This window comes from Lemur catta, chromosome 7, assembly GCF_020740605.2.
Source record: "Lemur catta isolate mLemCat1 chromosome 7, mLemCat1.pri, whole genome shotgun sequence".
Taxonomy (NCBI): domain Eukaryota; kingdom Metazoa; phylum Chordata; class Mammalia; order Primates; family Lemuridae; genus Lemur; species Lemur catta.
In genome coordinates, this window is record NC_059134.1 from 97,512,261 (window position 1) to 97,529,804 (window position 17,544).

The 17,544-nt window shown below is 43.4% G+C and overlaps 1 protein-coding gene and 1 non-coding gene across 2 annotated transcripts in view; both read right to left on the reverse strand.

Moving 5' to 3' along the window:
• Positions 1 to 17,544, reverse strand: part of GLYATL2 (glycine-N-acyltransferase like 2) — a 58,537-nt gene that overhangs the window by 19,711 nt on the left and 21,282 nt on the right. The gene's annotated exons all lie outside the window — the stretch shown is intronic.
• Positions 4,051 to 4,191, reverse strand: LOC123643014. The gene has a single exon (XR_006736593.1). It is a non-coding gene; the product is annotated as a U4 spliceosomal RNA (small nuclear RNA).

Below are 17,544 nucleotides of genomic sequence, written 5' to 3' on the forward strand. Positions count from 1 at the left end.
CGGCCTCAGAAAAAGGTAGGCACACAGACAGGGACAGGTGGGGCCAGGCAGTTCCAAAGGACTCAAGGAACCAACCAGTTCAGATTCACCAGGGCTGCTTGTAAGGTGAAAGAAAATTTGGAGAATTTTAAAGATCCTCATTCAGTACTTGGTACCACAGATGAGCTCCACATCCCCACCCTTCCCATCAAAGCACAGGACTCATCTAGTCCAGGGCAGGACCAGGGAGGAGGAGGAGAAGGAGGAGGAGGAAGGTTGCAGGAGGACAAGGCTGACACTGCCAGATTAAGGGCCCACTGAGGTAGCAGGGGTCAGCTGCAGTGGCTGAAAGGAGGCAAACCCATCGGGAAAGGTGGGTGTATGGAATATCAGAACAGTGACTTAGAAACAAAAACCAGGACAGAAGTCTACTAGCAAAAATTGCCTCTTAGGAACCAGGAAAGGAACTCATAAATTACTGTGTGGAAGCATTTCCCCAGATAGTGAGTGTCATCCTCAGAACAAACTTATGAAGTGAGCATTAACATCTCCAATTTAGGGATGAGAAAACTATGCTGAGGAATATTAAGTCATGTGGCTGCAGGAGACCATATGTTAAAGCATTGTCTGACCCGAATTCAAGTTCGGTTGACTCTGCCAGTTTTACTAGCAATGTAACCACAGACACTTCTCTGAGCCTCAGCGTCATCATCTGTAAAATGGGAATAACAGTACTTCTTCAGAAGATTATATAGGTTTAAATGAGACACTGTACATCAAAGACTTGGTGCACACATATAATTGTAAATATTATTTAGCATCATTATTGGCTGAGGTCACACTAAGGAGTAAGTGATTAAACTGAAATGCAAACCTAGGTCTACTTTTGCCCCAGAGCCTATGAACTTCCCCTGGACATCTAGTCAGTGACCCCAAGGTTCGTGACCAGCCCAGCTTTATTGTGGGTACAGAAGCTGAGTCTGCAAATAATAATAAACTAGTCAAGGTCAAAACTAGTTTGCAAACTTGTTCAGGATTGGGTGCAGAAAGTAATGGAGTGGCCCTCGCTTGAGGAAAGGGGGATGCAGAAGTTGGGAACCAGACTGGGCCTTACACTCCCCATATATTTTTTCTGGGCACTTTCTCTAGGAATGTTCATTTGATCTCCTGGCTTCCTGACAATTTGGGTTCAAGGACTGAGTTCAAAGCAATGAAAATATAAAATCATGAGTTTAATGCCATAGTTGCATTGCTAAAATACACATAATATCTACAAAGTTATTGAAATAAAAAGAAATATTTGACTACCTGTAGTTATTTAGTATACCACACTTTGAAGAAGTTGAGCTATAGAATTTAACTAACTAAGCATATTTTCATTGCTTTGACCAAGGCTAGTTTTTGTTTAAAAAGTGAGTCAGTAAATAAAAATATTAAAAATATAAAAGTGCTATGGTATGTATATATAACAAAAAATGGAAAAATCGCAAAATAATGCAATTTGCTTTGAAATACACACATCTATCTTAATTCCATAGCATACCATGTACCTTTTAGTATTAAAATTCAATCTAATTTTGAAGAAGAACATTTAAAGGTGGAATACAGGAGAATTTATATAGAAAAAATTTTTTAATTTTTCTTTGTTAATTTTTAATCCCAAAAGTAATATATGTTGGTTAAACAAGTGGAAAAATCCAGCGTTGTTTTAAGAAGTTAACAACCTCTCACCTCCCTTCCTCTTCTCCTTTCCCACCCCATGGGGTAATCAATGTCCTTGCTCATACTAACACAGGCAGGAATATTGACCACTCTTCTTTCATCACTTTTTTTTTTTTTTTTTTTTTTTTTTTTTTTTTTTTTGAGACAGAGTGTCACTTTGTTGCCCGGGCTAGAGTGAGTGCCGTGGCATCAGCCTAGCTCACAGCAACCTCAAACTCCTGGGCTTAAGCGATCCTACTGCCTCAGCCTCCCTAGTAGCTGGGACTACAGGCATGAGCCACCATGCCCGGCTAATTTTTTTGTATATATATTTTTTAGTTGGCCAGATAATTTCTTTCTATTTTTAGTAGAGACGGGGTCTCACTCTTGCTCAGGCTGGTCTCGAACTCCTGACCTCGAGCGATCCACCCGCCTCGGCCTCCCAGAGCTAGGATTACAGGCGTGAGCCACCGCGCCCGGCCATCACTTTTTAATTTGCCTTTAATGTATCATGGACATCCCTTTGGGTCAATCAATCAGCACTAACTCATTCTTTTTAATAACTGTGTGACACTCCATAGAGTGAATACACTGTAATTCAGTTAGTCGTTCTGCTCTTTTTGGATTCGAATTGCCCATGGTTCTTTGCCACTATAAACAATGCTTCAGTAAACATCCTTGTATGCATGTCTTTACATCCTGGAAATTTTCTCAATATGAATGATTTCCAAAAGAGGTATTACAAAGTCAAAGTGCTACAACACTGACTCCATTCTTTAGTGTAGTTGTTTCTCATAAATCCATAAATAGCAGATGTATTTACAAGAAAGTGTTTTGTTTTGTTTTGTTTTGTTTTGTTAAGTCTGGTAGACACTGATAGATTCCCTTCCCAAAAGTTTGTCACAATTTTATCTCCATTATTAGTATATGAAAGAGTCCTGTGTTGTAGTTTAGTGACTTGCAAGGTATAAAACTGAGGCCACCAACAAACGTCTCTATTAGGCTAACTTTCCTCAGTTTTGCAGAAAAGTGAGTCCAAAAAACCAAGTCTGATGGACTTGGGGCCCCTGTTATGGAAATGGCATTTGCTGTGCCTCCTTTCTCATACCACTTTCTTCCTGATCATTAGTGAAGCATGGCACTGGCTAAGGTGTTTCCTATAAGTCTGGTTATGAGTTCTTCCCTTGGAGTTTGCCCCACTGCTGTCTGAGGGTAAGATCAGGGATCAGGAGGGTTCCTGGGAGAAGCAACGACTATGAAGACTGGAGAGTGAGTTGGAGTGAGCCTGACAAAAAAGTGGTGGGAAATTCCAGATAAAGGAAAGAACATGTGCTAGGCACTATTATAAGAACTTTATAATCAAAAACTTATATTACCATTTCAGAGTCCCTGATTGACAAAAGATAAATTATATACTTCAAGAACAAAACAGACATAATCATGACCTCTTTGGGCCCTGTTCTGCTACGCTGCCACTGGAACTTGGACCACTGTGGACATTGTAGCTATTGCAAAAAAAAAGAAAAACTTTGGAAATTTCACTCTTTCTGATAGTCTAGATGTGGATAATTTTTTTTTGAAAAAAAGGTATGTAAAGAAATCTTAATAGAATTGGCATTGAGAGTAAAATCTACCAGTGATACTCCTCCTCATCGCTCCATAAGAAAAGCCATCACAAAATGTAATGTTTATATTTCATAAGATTTAAAAGTGTGCAATTATTCCAGCAGTTAAAGAATTTTGTAGGTTAATGAGCTGTGGTTTTGTTTTGTTTTTTTTTTTTAATTCCGATTCCTCTGAGAAGGCTGTGGCAGAGCTGTCATACCTTAGCATGAATTAATCCAGTCAGATTGTTGAACTCCCAAGACCTGGCTCATTGCTCTACGGACTTAAATGAAAGCATGGTCTGAGAAAGAGAGGAAACATATCATTTTGGATTTTGAAGAGTAGAAAAGTCTGAGATAAAAAATAAACTCAGGAACTTGGGGTTCTGTGAAAACAGCTGTAAACCAGCACTCAAAATGCAGGAGCAAATACAGATGGTGGGAAAAAAAGAGAAAGCAAATAAAATTTGCCTATTTCAAAACGGTGCCTCAGGCAGGTCCTGTATCCAAAAGAGGATGTTCTGTTCCTCCATGGTTTGAGGCTCAAGTTGCATCAGCACACCTCAGCTGGCAGTCTCCCCCTTCTGTCCATTTCGTGAGTGCAAGCCAGCTCCCCTTATCCGGCCTTATGTGGCCCCATTAAGACAGTGATTCCCAAACCTTATCATGTACCTGTATTAAAGAAACAACAAGAAAGCATGAGAAAGAGAAAGGAGGATTTTCCTTTTTTTATTATTTTTTTTTTATATTTTTATTTTTTATTCGGTCCCCATAGGGAGCATCAAAAATTGCCAATGCTGACTGTATTTCAAGTCGTCATAGTGGAGTATTGGGAAAAGTTTTCAATTAGCAATAATCGCGCCTCGGATAAACCTCATTGGCTACGATACTACCACTGCGCAAAGCTAGGAAGGATGATTTTTAAAAGATGGCACAAATAAGTTCAAAACTATCAATAATCATAATAAAAATCAATGAATTAATTTTCCTAGTAAAATTTCTGTCTCTCACATTGAGTTAAAAACAAAGTCCAAGAAGCATGTATGTATTAGTCTGTTCTGACTGCCATAACAAAATGCCATAGACTGAGTGGCTTAAACAACAGAAATTTATTTCTCACTGTACTGGAGACTGGGAAGTCCAATATCAAGGTTCTGGCAAGGTAGGCTTCATTCTGAGTCCTCTTCTCTCACTTGTTGGTAGCTGATATCTTGCTATGTCCTCATATGGTGGGGGGAGAGAAGGAGAGAGAGTTCAGTCTCTCTTCCTTTTCTTAGCAGGACACTAATTCCATCAGGGGGCTCCACCCTCATGACCTCATCTAACCTAATTACTTCCCAAAGGTCCTACCTCCAAATACCATCACATTGGAGGTTAGGGTTACAACATACGAATTTGGGGGGGCACATATTCAGTGAATAACAAAGTATGTCGGAAATAAACAACACACAAGGATTAAAAGAGTAGGAAAAGATATACTAAATGAATGTTAAACTGAACGCAAATTAATAACATCAATACCAGGCAAAATAAACTTAAGGTGAACAGCTGCTAAGTATAGAATCCTCCCACAAGACAACTCATGAAATCTTCCTCATAACACAACACAACGCTACAACTACAAAATATATATGGCAAAAGCTGATAGACAATCAAAAAGAGTGAGAGAATTAAGAAAACTTCCTTCAGAAAGCAATAAATCAAGCAGATAAAAAATAAAGATAATTTGGATTTACAAAATACCATTAAAACTTGATATTTTGGGTGATTTTTGGTGATCTGCTTGTTGTATGCATGACTACTCCTATCCATCTGTTTGCCAGTTCACCATAGCTGGCCAGAGGGCACCTTGGAGGAGGGAAACACTCCACACAGACAGTGCTGCTAACTTGCCTCTAAGTCTAGCGGCTCCTGGTCCATCCTTGGAGTCATCAGCTATCTACTGGGAACAAGCACAGCATCTCTAGCCCTAGTGCCAATTATCAGTTTAGCCTGTGGATAAATGCTACCGCTGCCACCATGCTGCTTAGGGCAAGCAGGGACGTGAGGTTGGAGGGGGACGGAGGTTGACTACATGGGCCACCAAAAAAGCACATCTCAGCCCACTTTCCACCACTTCTTGCTTCTGCCATCCCTAAACTTAAAGATATTTTTGTTTTGTTTTGCTTTTAACAGTTCTTATTTCTGGCCCAAAGACTACCTTTTATTATTCTTTTGATCTGCTATTACAGATTTATTCTGGGTTTTCCTGTTTTGTTTTTATCTTTTCCAATATTTCACATAATTATAGGTGTGGAGAAGACAGACATATATTTGTTTCTCCACTCCGATCCCTCTCCACCTAGAAATCTCTCTCTCTCTACTCTTTCTCCCAGGAAGTTTCCAACCCTCTTGTTCCATGTTCTCATTTTTGCCTCAGGCAGTTGCCCTTGCAGTCAGATGAACCTGGGCCAATTCTATGTTACTATGGACACTAACTAACTCCCCTGAAACGGTACCTAAGTCTTGGGCTTTGCATACGAATCTTCCCCTGGCACAGCAACCCTTCTTTTCTTTTACCTTCACTAAAGGAATAGACTCAGGGGTAGGGCAGCACTAAAATTCGGTGGATCCCAATGCACTCCCTCTGAGAGCAAATTTTCTGTGCCATTCTGGGGTCTTTTGAATGGGGTAGAGGGAGTAGGTTAGGAGGTACGACTTCCTCCTTCCTTCCTCACCCTGAAGGACCTCCTGTTCTCAAAGGGAAAAATTAGGGACATTCCAAAGGAAGCTCTTGGAAATCAAGCCTTGCCATACCACCATGAGAAGACTAACCTGTGTGCCCAGGGGTGATATTTTTAAAAATTTAGCAATGATGTCCAGGGGTGATAATAAAAATATTTTATAACCTGTAAGGGCACCAAACTTTCAGAACATTGTGTCTTCCCAAGGACTCACTCCAGGGTCTAGTGATCATGACACCTCACAAGCAGCCTGCAGGCAGTCCGCAAAGGCCACCCACCTGTCCCTGCTCCAAGATACATACACATACAAACACACACACATAACCTTCTGCTAGCCTTTTGGCCCCTGATCTCACCTAACTTTGTTGTAAATCTTTATTTCCCTGTACTCCCGAACTAACGCACTGCAGGGCCTTTATGATCCGTTTTTGAGCATATTCTCTGACCTGACAAATATTCATGAGAAATATATCTAAGGCAAACTTTTCATTTCAGTGAAATCAGCCACTCTTCTTATACGGAACAATGAATTTCTTAGCTGCCAGGAAAATATATTGAAAAGGGTTATCATGCTTGTACAGTCATAGATTGTCCCTGGATAGATAATGAATGTCTAGAGAATGGGGTGAAAATTAGTTATTTCCCCTGTATATGCTTTTTTTCTTTTGAAAAGTGTACTCAGTGTATAGTGAAAAGATAATTGTTTAAAGGGGGATATTGCCTCCAATATAGAATCTTATTAATTGATTTATCCATCAGATTCTCTTATTACCTTTTTATTCAATCAACAGCATTTTTCCTAGTGCTCATAATTGAACAAATTTCTTTACTATTATATGAAATAAAGTAGAGGCTATTCTCCCTCTGCTTCCTTCTGTACCTCAATAAGATGATATCTCTCAATAGATTAGTTTCTTTATTCTACTCTCGCCTCACACGCTGGTTGTTTTAGCTCCAAGCATCATAGAATTTCCCTTGCAGTGTGTCACTTCTATTTAAGAATCCTTCTTTAAAGCTTTCATTACATGTTCCCCAAGGGTCTATCATTGTCCTTTTAGATTGAACTATATAAATGAAATTTGCCAGATTTTTTTGTTCCCCACGGTTTCCTCGCCTCTGCTCCTATCTGAGGTCTCTGTTCCCATTTATTTGTTGTTTTGTTAGAATTCTTTCTCCAGTATTTTCCACATGTAAGTATGCTACCAATATAATATATGAAGGCTTCCAAATCCACAGATATCTTTCATTGACCCTCACAAGAGTATGATTTCTGAAGTCTTCAAAATCCCCAAATATCTTTCTTTGACTTACAAGGACTGATGCTCTACAACCCTACATTTGAAGCTGAACAAATGTTATTTTCTCTGTTTTACACATGAGGAAACTGAGGTGCAAAGAAAGAAGGTAACCTGTTCAAGGTCTGCAGCTACTAAGAAGCCGGTGACCAGCGATAGGGGTTTCAGGTTGGGATTAACAAACAACATCATCACAGGATAAAAGAGGGTTTAACCCAACTTCAAGTTCATAAAGTGATGCAGTCCTAGAAAAGAGCTGGCAGAGCGCATGCGTCCTCGTCAGAAGTGCTGCAGTGACCAAGGTGCAGCTTTCAGGCCCACCCACGGCAAGGTGTTTGCCTGGCTGCCGCAGACGACGCTGGCATGAGTATGCACCACCTCAGTTCCGGGAAGCTGCTACATCTGCACAGTCAATGCTTTTTCTTGCTAGTCACAATAGCTCTTCAGGGGTGTGGGACTGCTCTCCATCCTTGGTGCACCTGGAGCCCACTAATTATAGATCCTACAGTAAAAAAATCTCTACACCCAGGTATAGGTTTCTCAGGACATTCTCCTTACATTGCACAAAACTGGCAGCCTCTCAAGATTCTTCATTTATCATCACATCAGGACACAATTTGGGTAAGAAGTTCAATGCAGAGTCAGCTCTAAGCATCCTTGGCTCTTCTGTGTGGTTGGATAGTGTGGGGCCAGGGTGTTCAGCCATCTGGTTCACTTCTTCCTTCTGAGGAAAACCTAGGTATAGAGATTAGATTTTCTGGCTCTTAGCCCAGAACACTTTCTGTAACCCCATAAATGCCTTAAGTGAGAAGATGCTGAGAGAGCCAGACAGTGGAGTCTTTCTCTGAACTATAACTGAGTCTTTCCAAAGGTTTTGGTGTGCCTGACCTTTATTTTTCCTACCTATGGGGATAGGGACTGAAAATGTGCTATTCCTCACTAAAAGTCCGAGAGAAGCAGAAGAAGTGCTTTTATAGAAAGTCATCAGGACAGTCCTCTCTGAAAAACTGACATTTGACAGCGATCTGAAGAATGGAGAGAGCCAAGTGCATGTCAGGGGTGGAGGGACAGAGTCTGAGGAAGCACTCCGGGAAGAGCCCAAGATGCTCCACTGGGCTGAACAGAGAAAATATTCAAACCTCCATTTAGACTGATTTTTATCTAAAAAATTTTAAAGTGTTTAATTATTTAATACATTAGTTACAATAGCATATATGTTTACATACTATCTACCATATATATAGTTGATGCTCAATTTGTTAAAAATTATAGGTGTATGAAAATAAAAGTTCAGAGATTACTACTGCGTAAGGCAACGAGCTTCTGAAAGACAAGTGTGGATTTTACCAATCTCTGTATCTTCAGAACCCACCATATTATCTGGAACAAAATAGGCATCAATAACATGTTGGGGCTAGAGTGGGAGAGCAAAACCATTCTGAGCATAACGATTCTGTGTATATCTTTTTAAAAATCTCCTTTACTTTACTGCAGAGTCCCTATTCTTCAGTATTTTTAGTAGCAACTAGATCCATGCCTCGCAGATGGGCCTCTAAGAAATGAATGGATGAACGCACGGACAGAGGGACGGCTCAGTGCGTGGGGAGAGGTGATTCACAGGACCCAGGTGTACTGAAATGCAGCGAAGGCAGCCTTGGCACAATAAAATACCTGGGGCTTTCGCATCTGACATTAACTAAAATTATCCAAGGATTGCCCTAGGGCGATTTAATTAACTTGTTTCCTAGTCTGTGAAACAGAAAATTGAATCATATAGAAAGATGATTAAAGGAGACAAACCTATGGAAAATGCCAAAGCACCATGCCTGGCAGTTAGTGGACACTTCATACATACTCTCTCTCACCCTATTCTCCCTGCATCCCTACTCCCGCCCAGCAGACCCCAATGTCAGCGCCGGAAATACTTAGCTGCTAAGAAAACGAGAAGTCCAGCGCTGGCTCTGCCCCCATGACGCTTTTTAAAACTCCAAGTACCCAGAGTGATGGAGAGACAAGTTTGTCCAGAGACAGGTGAGGCAGGCTTAAGTGAGAAGAAGGTAAATTGACAAAAAGGGTTGAGCCAATACGACCTATAGCAACCTTGGACCAACAGGAGTACCTTCACGGAGCACGTGGGGCGGCATCACCCGCTTCCATCCCTCCATTTAACGCCACGCCTGCAGCCTCCTAAAGGGGTGGAAGCTCTTGCGCGCCACAGAACGGAAGATTGGGCTGCCATTGGCCTTGATCGATGTCAATCCTCACTGGCCCGCTTTTCCCCCGCCTCCTTGCCCCGCCCCATTCCGGCAGGCTCGTCCTCTGTCGCCATCTGCAGGCAGCGTGCGGGACTACACCCAGCATGAAAAAGCGCCTTTGGCCGCGGCGAGCGCCGAACGCCGTCCTTAGGGGCTCCGCTCACGCGCCCGAAGGGGGCGGTGCCGGAAGAGGGCGGTGCCTGAAGGGGCTGCCTGTGCTGATCTCATTCCGCCGAGCGGCCAGTAAAGAAGTCCCGCAGGCGCAGCGGTCGGGTACTGGAGCCGCTGGCCAGCGTCTGACCGGGAGATCGGCAACACCTCTTGAGAAATGCAAATTACCGGGCCACATTCCAACTCAGGATCGATCGATCAGGATCTCTGGAAACAGACCTCAGCAATGTGTTTTGACCAGCTCGCCAGAGGATTCTGATGCTTCATAAACTTTGCGAAGCACTGGTCTTGCTCAGGCAGTTCTGTCTGTTGATGCCTGTGCTTGATGAAAAATGCAGATTACTGAGCCTTACCCTAGACCTACTGAATTTAAATACATTGGGGTTGATTCCCAGAATCCACATTTTTTAAAAGCTACTCAAGTGGTATGTTGGAACACTAATGTATGAGGAATCAGAAATTGGTAAACCTCTTTAATTTACAAATAAGCAATGGAGACCCCCAAGAGGGGAGGAAACTTGCCCAAAGTCTCCTTGCTGGATCCTAAGAAGCTGTGAGGCTCTAAGGTTAAAATCCTACCTAACACCCTCCCTACTCCCCCAACTGGTCCTGGGGCCTCCGGAAAACTAGCCTATTTCCTAATCTGTCAAATGGGGGCAAAAGTCTCACCTACCCCAAGGGGTGACTGCGGAAGACCAAATGCCAAGCACCGCCCCATTGGGATAGGGGTTGAACTAAATACTGATGGCCCCGCCCCCATCCATACGCAAGTACTGCTGTGCCAGGTTGGAGGCAAAACCACCCAGCCCACCCCTGCATCTTGGCCCCAGGCTACAACCACCTAAGGCATAGTGGACATTTCTCTTCTTGAAAAGAGAGAGAAAATTCCCATTTTGCTGACGGCCTCCTCCTTAGAGCCTCTGGAGTCGAGGTGGGAGATGTTACCCTCCTCATGAGTGCACTATCTTCCCAGGATAGGATGGACTAGGCGGTCTATACAGGAAGATTTAGCTGGCAGGACTTCAGGGCTGGCTTCTAAGCGGTTGTTGAAAGCTTAGAGACCCCACCCCAGCTCTCTCTGCTTGTTAGCAGTAGCAAGCGAGGCAAGCCCACTGTAAACTTATGGGAGAAGGAAAGGAGAAGACCATCTCTTCTATGCTTCTGCACATCCCATCGCAAGCTCTGGAACAGGGTGTCCACGCCCTCATCCCTAACCCATTCCCTGAAGGCAATTCTCCTTAGCCCCTCCTGCCACGTTTGCCTTTGTACATCTGACCACAGCTCCCCTCTTCTCTCTCAAACTCTTACTCATCCCTCATCTGTCAAGTCCAAATCTAAATCTCTTTCTCTGTGATACGCTCCCAGATAGAGGCAGTGGCACCTTCCTCTGTATCCCCAGAACATGTTTGCAACTCTAAATAGAGAAATCAGCCTACTCAGTTAGGGGTGAGGAAGCATCTTTCAAAGGTTCATGAAGGAGTCGCTCTCCAAAAACATTGTCTTTGTCTCCTAACTCTGCCAGACCTGGCCTTAGTGTTTGATCCATTCCTACCTCTCCCAACCATGTGAGTGGCCTTTGCCTCTTTATGGGTTTGACAACAGCAAAATGACCCAACCACTTGTTGCTTGGCCAAATTTACTCTTATCACATTTATGATAAAAATCCAGATGCTTACTATATACAGCCAAGATTCTTACAAGGGAATGTTCAGGTATGTTCCTTCTCAGGGCAAACACTCTGTCCTCAGCGAAGTCAGACAATTTCAACAGCCCCAAATAAACATCAGCTAAAGGTGAGGGTTCCATGGAGGCTCAACAGATTCCCCGATTACTTCCTATCCTGTCATTGCTGCCAAGTCACAGTGGGTTTGCGTCAAAGCTCTCAGAGCACAGCCACAAAGGGCAAAGCAAAGCTGGAGCTCTACTCTGGACCTAGAGGTTCTGACCCAGCCAGATCTAGGAAGTTAGTTTCTTTGTGAGGATCATTTTTACACTTAAGGTGGAAATGGAAGACTGCCACCTAAAGTGGCATCAGGCTAATTATTCCAAGCATGGCGTTCAGTTATGATTCCACTCCTTGGCAAATGAAGAGGGAATGGAAACATCAGCTATTTGCTAGACTCAAGGAGTAGGGAAACTCTGGGATTAGCAGAAAGCATGTGCTGGTTGGGATGCCATTACAAACCAACAAGAGTGGTTTTTGTGAGGTAAAAATACACACATCAGCTAAGAAACAGGGATTCTGGGGGGAAAGACAGGCATTTTTCTGTATTTTCTGCTGAGCTATCTCCCAGTGAACATCGTTCCCCTTTTAATTTTCATTGTACCTCAATTATACTTCTCAGTTAATGGACAACATTGTTACCATCAAAATTCCAAGCTTCTATCTCCTTATTTCTTTTATTTTGATCTATGTTCGTTCCCTCCCATGTTCAATCCCTCATCCCTTCTTAAGCCTCCCTGGGAATTCACCACCATGTATTGAATGTAAACCCTTCCACTTCACTCCTTATCTCTCAGCTGGAATGGATTAGCATCTCCAAGTAAACATGTCAAAAGTAGAATTATTAATACACACACACACCCATACATGACTATTTGCACACACAGCAGCTCCTTCCTCAAACTTTCCTCTATCAGTTAATGGAGAATAATCCCTCTAGTTGCTCAACTCAAAAGCCCTATTTTTCATCATTGAGCCCAATTTTTCTCTCATTTATGGAACACTTCATCCATAAGCAAATTCTGTAGGCTCGCTCTTCAAAACAAATGCAGAATCCAACCACTTCTAACACCTCCACCATTACTGCCAAAGGCCAGGGCTCTGACCTCTGTGGATCCTGGCATAGACTCTTAGCCAAGTCCTCCCTTCTGCATCTCCTCTGTCCCCCCAGAGTTTGTAGCCCATGCAGCTGCCAGAGTGATCTTTAAACATGTAAGTCAGGGGACAGCACTCTCTTGCCTCAAATCCTCCATCCAAAATAAACTTCACATTTATAATAAAATCCAGACGCCTTACTAGGGCCTACAATGTACTTAGAGCTAATGGTACATGCAGACACTCTTTAAGGTATATTTCTTTCCCGGGCAAATTTTCTGTCCACAGAGATGTCAGGCAATTTTGACAACACCATTCTCTGCCATCTCTTGCTTTTCATAGCTTCTTAACTTCTCCAGACTCTGCAAGGAAAAGAGGATCAGCGATTTCCCTCCCGCAATGATTTATTCTCCACTGATGAATATGTTGGTGGCAGTCAACGTGTCCCGCTTTCAGATGATTTCAGAAATGACAGTGATTTGAGAAAGCCATCATGATTTTTCTTTTCTCTTCTTTTAACTTTCTGATACAACTTTTACAATTATACTTCTGAAGGTTACTCTTTCCAAACCCTACAGAGCAATCGGAATTTAAGCAGTGATTTTAGAGTCTCTGTGTATATTTTACACTAAGTTAGGAATCGCGTTCGTGATTATTCCACCAACACCATCAACTTTTACATAAACATTTGTTCTATGAGTTACAAAATTGTTGTCACCTATGTTCTTCTCTTCTTTGACCAACTTCTCCAGAATAGCATGCAGTACTGAAGGCATCTGCTCCTATTTAGGCTCCTAAACAGGAAGATGTTTTCTCAAGTCCCATGCAAAGCACTTCTCTGATCATCAGTCTGGGGCTGCCTAACTGTGATGTCCTCCGTCAGCACGGTAAAGTTCTGCACACAGCAATGCGCGTCCTGGGAGCCGGGACCCGCAGGGCCTGGTCGGTCCTGAAGGTTGGCAGAGTCTACGTACATACACCAGCAAGGTGGCTCCGCCAGACCTCTGTGCGGGAGCAGCGGCCGCAGCCCGCTTTGGGCTCTTTCGTCCGCTGGAGGCTGGTGAAGCGAGCCCAGCGGGCGCCCGCAGCAGGTTCTGGCCCCAGGCCTCTGCGGGGTCTCCGGGGAGCTCTATCCGGGTCTCCGGGGAGCTCTGCCCTGGTCGCCGGGTCCTGCCTGGCTGATTATCCCTCCGCCGCCGCTTGTCCTGCAGAGGCAGAAGGGCAGCTACGGCCCCGCACGAAACACCAAGGCGCGCTGTTCGCCCCACAGCCCCAGACGCCCCCAGCGCTCGCCGAGTCACCGGAGCCCAGGACCGCGCCAACCCGCCCGGCACCTCCCGCGCCCGCCCGGCGCCCGCCCGGCTCCTCCCCCGGCCCGCTGGGCGGGAAAGCAACGGCGGGAAATGATTGCTCAGTTTATCCCAGGACACGAAAGCTGGCCGCGGCCCGAGAGTAGCGGGAGTGGCCCGCTAGTAAGACCCGGACCGGGTCGTCAGGATAAATAGGGTGGGTGGGCGCGCAGCCCCTCACCCGCCCCGTGTGCCCGCCCTTTTGACCCACTGGCGGGCGCGTGGGGTGCACATTTGTCCTTTCCCGCCGCTCCGCTCAGTGGCTGGAGCTCCAATAGGCTTGCAAAGGGGGTGACGAACAGTCCCCGGCTTCCCATCCATTGGCTAGAGGGAGGGGCGCCACTCCTAGGCCGGTCCCCGAACCCACGCGGCGCCGAGACAGTGAGGTGAGCGCAGTCCCCGCAGCACCTGCGAATCTCCGTGCCGCGGTCGCGGGCGGGATCCGGACAGACTCTCCGCTTGTGTGAGTGGGTCTTCTGGGCCCGGGTGGGTCACAGAGTTCTTAGGGGGATGGTTGGCAACGGCGCCAGGCAGAACGACCTCAGCGAGGAGTCAAGGAGGTGTTGGATGGGGAGTTAGTCCGCCACCCGTTGTGGGAACCCCCTTCCCGCTCCCCAGTTTCAAATGTCGAAAGCTTTGCTCCTGAAAAGACACTTGGACGTAGTCTAGGCAGCTGTTCAAAACGACGTCGTGCTCCCTTAAGGCTGGGAGGGAGCGAGGGAGCCAAGAGGATAAAAGTGCAAATTCCATAACCGCACCCCTGGCGTCCTGAATCAGAATCTTTGAGGGTGGGATCTGGAATCTTCCTTTTTAAAAAAGTCAGAAGGGATAATTTACAGGAACAATATAAATGTGATCTGAGCCAAACTCCTTAATCTACAAATGGGGAAACTGAGATCCCTGAGAGGGGTGAAGGGAGAGGGTTCCAGGGAAGTTAACCCCTCTAATCATTTTGGGGTGGTTCTTTTCTGGCCTTGGGGAGTTTCCTCAGTTGCTGCTCTGATCAGTATGCAGCTGAATATCTTAGGGGACCCCTCTTCATATATCAGCAGCTCTCTCTCTGTGCAGGTCTCTCTCCCCGTCTGGGACCTGTGAACTCTTGCCACCCTGGCCCGGAATTTCTCAAGGTAGTCAGCTGGATTGCATCATAGGATCCTTAATTGCATGATACAGTTCCTTGAAAGCCTTTGTTTCATACGTTTTGCCCATTTTGTTTTGTTTTCAGACTAGGGGGTGAATCCAGTCCCTGTTAATCCATTTTGGCCAGAAATCTAAGGTAAATACTGTTTTAGTGTTCCTGACTATTCTATCATCTGTGTCACTTCTAGATCTGTTTCCATACACCAATTTCTCCCTTCATTATTGGTCATATGTTCCTGCTTCTCTTTATGCCTGGTAATTTTTGATTGGATATCAAGCTTTGTTAATTTCACATTTTTGAGTGCTAGAAATTTTTACATTCCTGTTGATAGTCTTGTGTTTTGTTCCAGTACACAGTTATGTTACTCAGAAACTGTTTTATACTTTCAAGGATTGCTTTTAAATTTCATTAGGTGGAACCAGAGTAGCTTTTAGTCTAGGGCTCATTTTGTCCCACTATGGAGGCAATACCATTCAGAGTCCTCTGCCTGACACTGCACAGGGTATGAAGTTTTCTAGTCTGACTTTTGGGATCCAAAACTACTCCCAAACCTGTAGGAGCCTCTGCTCCTTTAGGGTGGTTGTTTTCCTGGCTTCCAGCAGTTTCATCACACCCATGCACTGACCACTATTTAGCTGAAATCTCAAGGGGTAACCACTGCAGATCTCTGACACTCTCTCTGTCTGTGTAGCTGTAGCTCTCTTCTCTCTAGTACTCTGCCTTACAAGCTCCAGGCATCTTGGCCTCTGACGACTCTCAGCTTGTCTTCTCAACTCAGGGAAACTGGAGGCTCTGCCTGTTTCCCCTCCTTAGGATATGCACTGAAAACTCTCCACGCTGTAAGCTAGAGAGCCATAGGGCTTACCTCATTTGATTTCTCTCTCAGTGACAAGCAAATTAAATGATTAAATGTAGAGGGAAAAAAACATCTGGAGCTATGCTGGAAAAGATTTGTCCCCTGTAGACCTATTCTAAGAATTAAGAAATAACGTGCTAAATAAAACATTGACAAGGAACTCAGGCTGTGTTTAGAGAATAGCAGCTTCATTGTAATTATGAAAACTCTTGTCTCTAAAGAAGAAACTGTTAGACTTAATAAATAAGTTTAAATGTTAATGTAGCTTTTTAAAACCTGTTTGTAGTCCTGAGAGTGTGAATTTTATTTAGTTTAGATCTTACAAGCTATATTTTGTAATTTGAAATTAAGATTTCATTTTGCCTGAAATTTAAAGAAAAAACAAGAGCTAAAGTTTGCTACAGAAAAATAAATGTCAAACTTACACTTTTTTTTCAAATACGGAACTTTAGTTAGTAATATAAATTAACAAAATGGCAAAGATGTAGAAAACTGAAGAAAAAACATGGTGGTAATCTTTGATCCAAAAAACGGTTGTTTTCCTGATACATAAAGCCAAAATATATTTCATTGCTTATATATAAGATTTGAGAATTATTTGTTATTTTATACTTTTTCTCCAATAAGCCAGCACACAATTTGTCAAACCAGAAATGTTTTTAAAATAAATATGTTTAAAATTATACAAAATGACATACAGATTTCAGAAAGAATGTAATAGGTATCTTCCTATATACTAGATTTAGTTGCACAGGTAATAGATATCTTGCTACATAGTAGATTTAGTTGTAGGAACAAATTTTATTCTATTTTTTTATGTGAAAATAGTTTTTTTTATTTCAGCATATTATGGGGGTACAAAAGTTTAGGTTACGTATATTGCCCTTGCCCCCCCCAGTCAGAGCTTCAAGCGTGTCCATCCCCTAGACAGTGCACATTGCACTCATTATGTATGTATACACCCATCCCCTCCCCCCCATGTCTGCCCAACACCCAATTAATGTTATTCCTAAATGTGCTCTTAGGTGACGATCAGTGAAACCAATTTGACAGTGAGTACATGCGGTGCTTATTTTTCTATTCTTGGGATACTTCACTTAGTAGAATGGGTTCCATCTCTATCCAGGAAAATACAAGAGGTGCTATATCACTATTATTTCTTATAGCTGAGTAGTACTCCATGGTATATGTATACCACATTTTATTAATCCACTCATGTATTGATGGGCACTTGGGTTGTTTCCACATCTTTGCAATTATGCATTGTGCTGCTATAAACATTCAGGTGAAGACGTCTTTGTTATAGAATGTCTTTTGTTCTTTTGGGTAGATGCCCAATAATGGGATTGCTGGATCAAATGGTAGGTCTACTTGTATCTGTTTAAGGTATCTCCATATTGCTTTCCACAGAGGTTCCACTAGTTTGCATTCCCACCACCAGTGTATGAGTGTTCCTGTCTCTCCGCATCCATGCCAACATTTATTCTTATGGGACTTTTTGATAAAGGCCATTCTCACTGGGGTTAAATGATATCTCATTGTGGTTTTGATTTGCATTTCCCTGATGATTAGAGATGTTGAGCATTTTTTCATATGTTTATTGGCCATTCTTCTGTCTTTTGAAAAATTTCTATTCATGTCCTTTGCCCACT